The sequence below is a fragment of the Helianthus annuus genome, chromosome 5 (genome assembly GCF_002127325.2).
Source record: "Helianthus annuus cultivar XRQ/B chromosome 5, HanXRQr2.0-SUNRISE, whole genome shotgun sequence".
Classification (NCBI taxonomy): domain Eukaryota; kingdom Viridiplantae; phylum Streptophyta; class Magnoliopsida; order Asterales; family Asteraceae; genus Helianthus; species Helianthus annuus.
This window is the reverse complement of record NC_035437.2, coordinates 4,294,157-4,301,136: the sequence shown is the minus strand read 5'-3', so window position 1 is coordinate 4,301,136 and position 6,980 is coordinate 4,294,157. Positions and strand designations below refer to the sequence as shown.

General features: G+C 36.0%; 1 long non-coding RNA gene across 6 annotated transcripts; it reads left to right on the top strand.

Moving 5' to 3' along the window:
* Positions 1–2,028: 2,028 nt before the first annotated feature.
* Positions 2,029–6,043, top strand: LOC110939744. 6 transcript variants are annotated; one of them, XR_002592432.2, is made up of 5 exons: positions 2,029–2,188; positions 2,890–3,392; positions 4,359–4,424; positions 4,514–4,994; positions 5,644–6,043. It is a non-coding gene; the product is annotated as an uncharacterized LOC110939744 (long non-coding RNA). The 6 variants fall into 6 exon arrangements; XR_002592435.2 differs by having other exon boundaries at positions 5,455–6,043; XR_002592436.2 differs by having other exon boundaries at positions 2,030–2,188; positions 4,514–4,637; positions 4,913–6,043.
* The last annotated feature ends 937 nt before the right edge of the window (positions 6,044–6,980 follow it).

Genomic DNA, 6,980 nt, shown 5'->3' with positions numbered 1-6,980 from the left:
ACCCATTTTAATTTCTCTTTAAACTAGAGGGATTCCCCACACTCCGCATCGGGGTTTCTATCAGTATCAGTTTGGGTCGTTGTAGTATATCAGTTTGGGTGATTATAGTATCGGTTTGTGAGTTCGACTTAACACATGAACACAACCTGTTAGTTAAATGGGGTCGTGAGTTCGACCTGACACCTACCCAAACCTGTCTATACCAAACTAAACCCACCCGTAAATTTCATGTTAAACATGTTTTCACTCCTACTAATAAGAGTTAAATGCTTGGTTTGTCCCTGTGGTTTTCAAAAATTGCAGATTTGGTCCTAGTGGTTTACTAATTACACGCTTGGTCCCAAAAGTTGTCAAAAATACACTCGGTTGGTCCCCAGCCCCAACATCAGTTAAATATCTCAGTTAAGTCCATGTTAAATGACCAAAACACCCTTGCTCATTAACAAAAGGATTTCAACACCTTTCTGACTTTATAATCATCTTCGTCACCATCATCATCTTCATCTTCTTACTGCTATGTTTAACCCACCACCATCTCACCCACCTCCGCCACCATTTCATCACCGCGTTAATCAACAACAAAAACATCAAAATCAGCGTCCATCATCTTCCTGATCGCGTTAATCATCATCATCATCGTCATTTCATCAGCGGCGGGTCGCCGGAAAGACGACCAACGTCGATCGGACCCAGGAAAGATCGAGAGAGAGGAGATGGGTGTGTGCTTTGTCGGATTCACAGCGTCGATCGGACCATCCGCCCTGTTTGGGTGTCAATTGGTCCATTAAATCACTAAAAAAATGCAGCTAACCTTCTTCAAGGTACCATCTCACCCACCACCACCATCTCAGCTATGAAATGTCAAATTTCACTAGATTTGAGCTCATTTTTGTAACATTTTTCATAAATACAGAAAATATACATTGCAAAATACACAAAATCGAGCTGAAAGTAGCAATTAAGATCTAACAAAAAGCAACAATCTGCAACTTCGATCTAAATCCAACTCAGAAACGTCAAATTTCACCGGTTATGCATTCGTTTTGCAACATTTTTCATAAAAACTCACATAAATCGACCAAAAACTATCAATTTCGAACCGTAAATTCAACACAAACGAAGAAACGTTGACTATTCGTAAACAGAAACCGATACCTAGGCTTTGAGGCGTCATTTTTGTGCACGGCGGAGGTGAGATGGTGGCGGATTTCCGGTGCAGAGTCTGACAATGTGGGGATGGAGGTGAGAAGTGGCGAAGGTGAGATGGTGGTGGTGGGTGAGATGGTGGCGGCTGTGCTTCTTGTTTGAGAAGAGAGAGACCTGAAGATGGGTGTGTGGCTGTCATCGAAGAAGAGCAGAGGGAATCAGGGGTGGGTGAGATGGTAGGGATTAATAAGCAAGGGTATTCAGGTCATTTAACATGGACTTAACAGAGAAAGTTAACTGAAGTTTGGGCTGGGGACCAAGAGAGTGCACTTTTTACAAGTTTTGGGACCACGAGTGTAATTATCAAACCACTAGGACCAAGTGTGAAATTTCTGAAAACCACAAGGACCAACCATGTATTTAACTCTACTAATAACTTTGAACATCAGACACTTTATCAAATTAAATGATGTTCTGTTAAGGAACAACTCATAACAAACATTAAACTACCATAACACACTTTAATAATATTGATGTGTTTTAGCATCTGACATGATTATTATAATTATAATTATAAATTATAATTATAATTATAAATTATAAATCTATTAAAAAACAAAGCTTATGAACAGTAACTATAGCCACATGTCATTTCATGATTTGCTTCTTCTTTCCTTCTGCGTTCTGATAGTGTTTAAATATAACTGATTTTGAATTTAGAATGTGTTATAGGTGTTGGTAAATTGGTTGGTTATGTCAATGTTAATTCATTTGGTAGCGGTTCGATTCTTTGGTGAGTATAAGTTTTTCCCTCTTTTTTACTTTTTTTACCTTAGGTCGTAGTGCTGGACAAGTGTACGTTTTAGTTTGGACCGCCTTTTCTTTACGCGTGCCACCTGCTGCTTTCTCTCCCATTTTGATTTCATCATTCTCAAACCAGTTTTTCAAAACCCTTAAAAATCCTACCTCAACCCTCTGCCGATCCCTCCCACGCATCCACCCTCTTTCCGCCGCCGCCTTGAATAGGTCGATGCTGGAAAAGGTATGAACTACACGATTCAACATAGTTTATGGTTAAAAGTTACCCTTTTTCGTTTTCTGATATGTTTTTTCGTAATAATATGCTATCTTGGAGGTAATCATTTGAAATCCTTTTCGATCTAGGGTTTTTTTTTAATTAACCATGTGACTGATGCTTTCTAGGATTGTTGGTTGGTGCTGAATTTATGTATTAAATTTGCGTTCGACTAACTGTTTCTGAGCTAGGGTTTCTTTTGGATTTTATGCATGTGATTGAGAATTGGTGTGTTTGCTGTTGCTGATATAAAGAAAACAAAATGATTAATTCACACTTTTGGTAGAGCAGCTATTACTTATATAAATAATTGATTTGGAGAAGATAATACATGGACTTGGATAGTAGGTGGTAAAATCTTGGGTTCACAGTACTTTGGAGCTGATTCTAAAACAACTTATTCGTCACAAAGCTTTAAAACTCAAATCATTATTATGGAAAATTGCAACCCTTGGCACACTTATTGTAACAGAAGTATTATAATGAATAAAAAATTACTAAATCATTCCAAATGGAACTAGGCATTGTATTTTTATATAACTTTTGGTGCAGTTGCGGTTGTGATGAGTATTAGTTTTATGATAGTTGTGGAAGCCATGTTACAATTGGTTTGAAATTTTGATTATTTTATCATTTTGATGTCTAATGTATTTTTTTTTCATTGACAGGATCCATCTTCATATATCTCAGAACAGTGGTATAAATATAGTTTTGATAGATATTCCTTGGCTGAGACTACTCATCCTATAATCTGGAGTAGTTTGATCAAATAATTCATGTGTTATAGTCTTCTTTCAAGAAAGTATAAGAGATAGAAAGAGGGAGCCGGTGATAGAAAAGTGAACTCTGGGGAAGTTGCGTTGATTGTATTGGCGTGTCAACCCTATGAATCGAAGCTTAGAGCACGTTGAGGCTCATGATGATGATCTTTTGTCTAATTACAAAACAGTGGTGGGTCAATTGAAACCTCATATAGTCGACAACTAAGGTTCATGACTCGAAGGTGATGACGGAGACGATGAGGGTTAGGTTTCAGGCGATAGATGGTGTCAAACAATGGTCGTGTGGAACATATGGACGGTCGGCTCCGCTCAAAATAGGGGGACGCATTTCGGTCACCTTATAGTTCAGAGAGTTGAAGGTACCAACGATTAAGAAGGCGATATGTTTGGTAAGCTTTAATCTTTTGATTTTGTTTTGCCTCTTTGGTATTCATCCAACAGGGTATGTGTGTTTTTTTGAAATATATTATATTGTTGTTTTCATTATGAATTTATGATAATAGGAGCTTTTTTTGAGTACTGAAAACATGCTTGGGTAAATTAGTACACTCCTTTTAAGTTATCTCATGAGATAATATATCATACAGATCATTGTTGGTGTTGTGGTGCTATGTACAGACTTCCCATATTGGCATAATAATGCTTTTGACTATCTTACAGTTAAGACATATTCGCATGGTAATCTTTTTAGATTGACATCGAAATATGTCTCCCTACAAATATACGCCTTTAAATTGTACAGTATACTGGAATGTATATTATTAATACAACCCTTCTCATTAGGTATAAGATTTGTATTAGTCCCCATACATCTATCCTACAAGAAGAAACTCATTATTAGGTAAGTACTTGCTGAAGCATACTGTGTAATAGGAGTCTCTTATCATTTTTTATCATTAAAAAATGGAATAGATGATGTTATAAACTGGAGAGGGTTTTTTTGGCTTTTGAAGCAGAACGAATCACTTCTATATCTGCCTTTTTTGCAGCATAAGATCATATTCATTGTTCAAACCAGTGCAAAACTTCTTCAATAGATTATATTGAATTAATATTCAAACACCTATCTGGCTATCCCAAATGATGATATATTGTTTACTCTATTTAGTACATATGAGCTAGACGCCCAGATAAATTTAAGTTTATGGTTGTTTCTCGGACAAGAATAGATAAGAAGAATGCATTGCACATGAACAATACTATGTTCGTATACTTGGCTACTTGCTACAGTACAATTTTAATGTATATCTAAGACATCTGATTGAGTTAGGACACCAAAAAATACAGTTACACCCTATTTCTAATCATTAATCACTTTCAATACTTAATACTCGCTGAATTGAGGTTTTGTGCAGACATATAGCCCACAAAAAATGATTGCTTTCTTAATTTTCTACCCTAATAAGTCTTGCAAGGAACAGGTATCTTTCTTGATTTTTGTTGTTCTTTTTTAAACATCTTGGCAGGTAAACTCATTGAGAAAACTTATCAATTTGTATATTTGTTGCAGGTTGACTATATATTAGGAGATGGGTCAATGAAGATGACTTATATGGTAGGATATGGGCACAAACTGCCCCATAAGAGTTCATCATAGAGTAACTCACCCGCAATTATTTGGATGTGTAGGATAAGTAAATCTCTAATTCCTTTTCCCAATTAAATGGTTTCTCATTAAAAGAACATAAAAAAAAAACTAAGACAACACAACAATTATCTGAGTTTTTCTTGGTGTTTATTAGTTTATTACTTTCAAATGAGCTTCTTCCTTTCAGTAGTACAAATGAAGAATTTAACGTCTCACGTTTTTATGTTGTGTGCTGACTATGAATTTGTCTTATATTGTAAATTTGTAGTTATGTATATATCATTGCATCGATCTTTAATATACCAGGATTTGGTTGGATAGGATGGTGATGAGCCGCCTTAGTTCATGTTGTTGGCTGGAGAAAGGTTTGCATGGCCAAACTTAACTGGATGCTATAGAAATAGTGAGTCACTTCTTTGTAGAGTAATTTGTAAGGTTTTAAGTTTGGCCTTTTGTTTTGTTCAGGATACGTTTGCTTCAACACTGAATCATGTGTGTTTGTATATATATGTTTCATTTTCGGTTAGATTTTTTGGCTGTTTGACAGGCGCCGCTTTTGGCTGTTTGACAGGCGCCGCAACGCGGCGCGGGCTAAAAAACCTAGTTAGATTAACAAGCAAAACTTTTAAATAAGAAAATCTAAGGATGATTGGGGAACTTTTAAAAAAAAAGAAATAAAATAAAATCTATATATTGACTTCATTCTTTCACATTTTTTAACTCAAATTCTCCCTTTACACCATAACTTTTTCTCAATTTCTTAAATTCTTCTATCCAAATATTCAACCAAATCTTTTTACACCACAATAAGTATAACAATTTATATCTTCCCCCGATGAGTTCTATTTGTTTGATGACAGTAGCCTAGAATTTTTCGTGGATATTGTCACCAAATCCGGACGTGTAGACATGGCAAGATCCAGAAAAAATAATGTGCATGATGTATTGCAAAATACATCTATTTATCATGTAAAGTTTGTACATATTTCGAGCCATTTTGTGTCGTTTTTAGGGTTAGAATTGATTACTACTTATAGGTTCGTTAATTTCAGGTCTCAAGCGCTAGAGTTGCTGAAAATTTAGAAAACATGCTAAGCGAGAAGAATTACCAAGATCCGGACGAGACGCGGTTAAACGGAAACTGAAACAACAAAGGAATGCTGGAAAAAGTTGACGCCACGTCACGACACCATAAAACACCAAAGCCTTCGCGTGATGCGACGGCATTAAAGGGGTGTTTGGGAGTGCTTATTTTAGTGACTTATTAGTTTATTGACTTTTTGAAAAGTTAAAAAGTGTTTGGGTGAAACTATTTTGTGAGGGGAAAAGTCAATAAGTCACTCCATTGTGACTTATTAACTTTTCCAAAAAGTTATAAATTGTTTTGAAAAGCTAAGCCAAACATGGCCTAAATATAATAAAGATGAAAGATAGCGCCGCCTAGCGGGACGATGAAGTTACTTTGCCATGCGGAGGCCTTATTTTCGCAGAATGTTACGGGGTTGGAGCTGGGTAGATGCATAGAAACCTATATAAACTTAATTATAAACAACTCTAACCCTAACTACTAATTAGATAGATCTTCAGCAAAAAGTTGGAAGCTTTTGGAGCGTTTTCTAGAGCTTGAAGGTATCGGTTGAAGGTTTAAAGCAAGAGGAATAATCTGGGCCGTGCTTTTACTATCCAGGTTCAATTGTTCTTCGTTTTAATCTTGATCATGTTTCATTCTTTCGTTTATATTCTTGTTTTGTGTTTGATTTTCAGTATGTCAAGCTAAAACCTTTAAACTACCTAGACTAGGTTGAATGGATTAGTAAAGTTTTGATTTTTATTATGGATGTTTGATTATTTATGGATTATTTATGAAAGTAGTCGACTTGATTATCGATTCGATGTGTATTTGTCACGGCCCCCGACCTGGTTTGACCCGTTTCAGGAGCCGCGGGACAGAAATCCCGTGGTATTTAATTTAGGCGACAGCGGAAGTATTTTAAAACAGGATCTTTCAATATTTAAAACTGCCCGTTTACATAATTTAGGGATAAAACCCCGGTAATTTACAATCATTTGATTTCACTGGAAATCTTTTATTTTACAAAACATGTTTCTTTATTTTATCATGAGCCACTTTCTTAAGCTTGTAGTGCTTCACGGCACCTTTCCTGGATCATAACAGATCACCTGAAACATGTTTGAAAAAGGTTTTGTCAGCGGGAAATACTGAGTGAGTTCATTCAGGTTTTTATAAAATGACCCTTAGTTATAAATTACAGCCTAAGAGCGATTACAATGGTTTATATCCTATATTTATCTGGCGCCATGTCACAATGGTGACGATGGTCATACCACTATTAGGTCAATGAACCCAAATAGTGATGATTATCCCTAG